Below are 3530 nucleotides of genomic sequence, written 5' to 3'. Positions count from 1 at the left end.
AGGCAAAAAAGAACTTTACATGTTCCAGTAAAATCTGGGAAAGTTAAATATTTACAACTCAAATGAGATACACAAGAATCCGACAAAGAGGACAGAGAATATGCTACCATAACTGCTTCTCCAACCTGCTCAGATCATGGCATTCCCACCCATAAAGTCCTGCAGTGCTCCAATTCAGCAAGTGGGAGCAAGTGGCAAATTGTATGCCAATGGTGGACCCTCATTAAAAACTAAACCAAAGCTCAGACCCAAACAGATGAGTATTTTACTAGGACTTTGGGATTCTGTTCCACCTGTTGTACCTTAGGCTTTTGTTAAATGAGTCCTGCTTGGGTGTCTGCCTCCCGCTTTGAAATGTCAATGTTTCTCTGAATTTGTGCTGCTGCTTTGTCCCGCATTTTGTAACTGCAAGGCTCTAATTCCTGACGTCCACTGCAGCCATGCCAAGACATCTCAGTGAGTTTAAATCAGCAAGCAGCAGCACAAAGGACACCAATTCTCTTTCTGCTTGTACTTGCTCCAACAACAAATGTATCTCAGTGGGTTCTATTGTCAGACCTTTTTTTTTCTGGTATTAGGAAATTCAGAGGTACTCATCTAAAATGGTTTTAGGGGAACTGAGAAGGATAAACTGATTATTCTGTGCTATCTGCACTACCACCTGAAATAACACAAACACGGAGTTTGACTAACAGTGTCAAGCTTTTTTGGGGTCCTTTATCAGGGCTTAAACATAGGGACTGACTGTGGATTTTGTGACTGAGCCACATCAAAGTGGAGCTGCTGCTGAGTGCGAAGCTGGTGACTCACCAGCACCCACAGCCCTCACGCTCTGACTCATGAGCCCCTCCAAGGGAGCCCCACTCACACTGCCTTGGAGCACCTCCAGCCATCCGCTTCCGGCTACACCACCAAAGCCAAAAATTGGGAAATCTGTTTACATCTCCTGGAGCAGAGCCAAAGCATTGCCCAACCTTCTCTCTGTCCCTCTGCTCCCTGTAAACAAAAACAGCACAGAAAGGAAGTGCATTGGAAGTTAGAGGCCATTCACAGTGCTCTGACACTGTGTGATGTGGCAGATAGGCGTTTATACAGATGGGAAGTTTTTTAAATTTAAGAAAGTTACCTCAGGGCCACAACATTTGAGTCTATTGTCTGAGCTTGCTCAGGGTACTACAGTGCAATTTCTGGTAAAACTAAAGCCAGAGCCAAGCCCCACACTATTCCAGTAACCAACACCATGCAGGATGCAGCAACAAAGGGGAACTGTGTACAGGCTCACAGAATCTTGAGCATCTGTAAAAGTCTAGTATCATCTACTTCTTAAAAACCTTAGCTCTAGTATTCTTTTTTATGTGATCTTGGGGTCTTACAGTCACAGGTGAGGAAAACATAAAATATGAATGGGAATGATTTCTATCTTTAGAAACAATTACCCTAGGTGCACACATCCAATTCTCACAGAAATTAATGGAATTTGTGTGTATATACAACACAGCACTATCAAACTGGGCTAAAAAAGAAAATCCAGGAAAGGTCTCTCAAGGTCCTTGTATTGGGTTTGTGTGGCCTGGTTTTGGTAGCAGGGGGGCTACAGGGGTGGCTTCCTCCACATCTGGCAGAGCCAATCCCTGGTGGCTGCAAAGACAGATGTGCTGCTGGCCAAGGCTGGGCCCGTTAGAAATGGTGATAACACCTCTGCGATAACAGATTTAAGAAGAAAGAAAAAAGTTACGAGGCAGTTTTAATTGTGGCCAGAGAAGAATGGGGTGAGAACAACAACTGTGCAGACACCAAGGTCAGGGGAGGAGGGACAGGACGTGCTCCAGGCACTGGAACTGAGATTCCTCTGCAGCCTGTAGTGAAGACCATGGTGAAGCCTCCCTATGGAGGTCCATGGAGATGCAGAGATCCACCTGCAGCCCGTGGAGGAGATGCATGCTGGAGCAGGTGGATGCTTGAGCGGAGGCTGTGATCCTGTGGGAGGCCCATGGAGAGGGAAGCCCATGCTGGAGCAGCCTGTCCTTAAAGGACTGCACCCTGTGGAAGAGTGATCCACGCTGCAGCAGTTTGAGGACTGCTGCCTGTGGAATGGACTCACATGGCAGCAGTTTGCAAAGAATTGTTGCTTGTGAGATGGACTCACATTAGAGAAGCTCTTGAAGAACTGTCTCTCATGGGAGGAACCCCACAGTGCAGCAGGGTAACAACTCTTGTCCCTGAGCAGTGGGAGAAGCCTCGGAGGATGAACTGACCATAATCCCCATTCCCTGTCTCTCTGCGCCGCTAGGGTAGGAGGTAGAGCTGGAAGGAGGGAGGGGTGGGGAAATAACTGACCATAATCCCCATTCCCTGTCTCTCTGCGCCGCTAGGGTAGGAGGTAGAGCTGGAAGGAGGGAGGGGTGGGGAAATGGTGTTTTTAAGGGTTTATTTTACTTCTCATTATCCCACTCCAACTTTGTTGGTAATAAATTCAATTCATATCTCTAATTAGATCCTGTTTTGCCCATGATGGTATTTGATGAGTGATCTCTCTGGTCCTTATCTCAACCCATGAACCCTTTGTCATATTTTCTCTCCCCTGTCCAGCTGCAGAGAGGAGTGAGAGTGGCTTTGGTGGGTGCCTGGCATCTGGTCAAGATCAACCCACTACAGTTTGTTAACTATCAGGGATCTTTTACACAGTACAAGTGAATAAGCGCAAAACGAAAGACCACAAACCCGATATTCTTTGTCATTAAACAGGAAATTCAAAACCCATTGCTACAAACTAAAGAAATGAAATCTACTTAGTACAGACTTCATTTATTTAAAAATAATAGTAAGTCACAAGGTTCCGATTCACCTATGGGAAAAAAATCTCATGAAGTGACTTTGAGAAGTATGATTTTACACCTTTACGGTAAGCAAAAAAAAGTGCACAAGTACTTAGTTCTGTGTAACAATTAGGAAAAAAATGACCGTCCATATAAAAATAACCTTTTTTTCTTATGAAGACCTTTGATCTCACTTCCCTCACACATTTCAAAATTACTTCCAGGCCTAGTGTTCCTAGGAAACTTCAGTAGGAGAAAGATAAGACCCACTTGTACAGAAAAATAAAAATGCCGGTTTAGGCAAAAAAAATTAAATCACAAATCAGTATTTTTAAATGCTTACCAGCAGTAGTTACATTTATTGGGACATTTAGAGACCTGCAAACCCACTGCTCACTACAGAACCACCACCTCCTCCCTAGGGATGGCAGCAGCAGTGGTGCCACTGTCATACCTCCATGAGTGCCTTGCCTTAAGGTGGTGAGTTTGGCCACGGGTAGGGCCAGGAATCTCTGAAGGGGATCAAGAGGATCAAGAAAATGCTATAATTACGCAGTACTTCACAGCAGCTTATGGCAGCTGTTGGAACTGGTGGGAGGAGGGGCTGGGGGGTGCCACAACAACTAGCAACTGTTGCCAGACTATACACAGCCCGTCACCCTCAGTACTACCCCCGTTCCTTCCCACCAAGGTCACCTTGCGCCAGCACCTGCC

The sequence above is a fragment of the Corvus brachyrhynchos genome, unplaced genomic scaffold (genome assembly GCF_000691975.1).
Source record: "Corvus brachyrhynchos isolate BGI_N302 unplaced genomic scaffold, ASM69197v1 scaffold544, whole genome shotgun sequence".
NCBI classification, from domain to species: Eukaryota; Metazoa; Chordata; class Aves; order Passeriformes; family Corvidae; genus Corvus; species Corvus brachyrhynchos.
The sequence above is the reverse complement of the archived record's forward strand: the minus strand, read 5'-3'. Positions refer to the sequence as shown.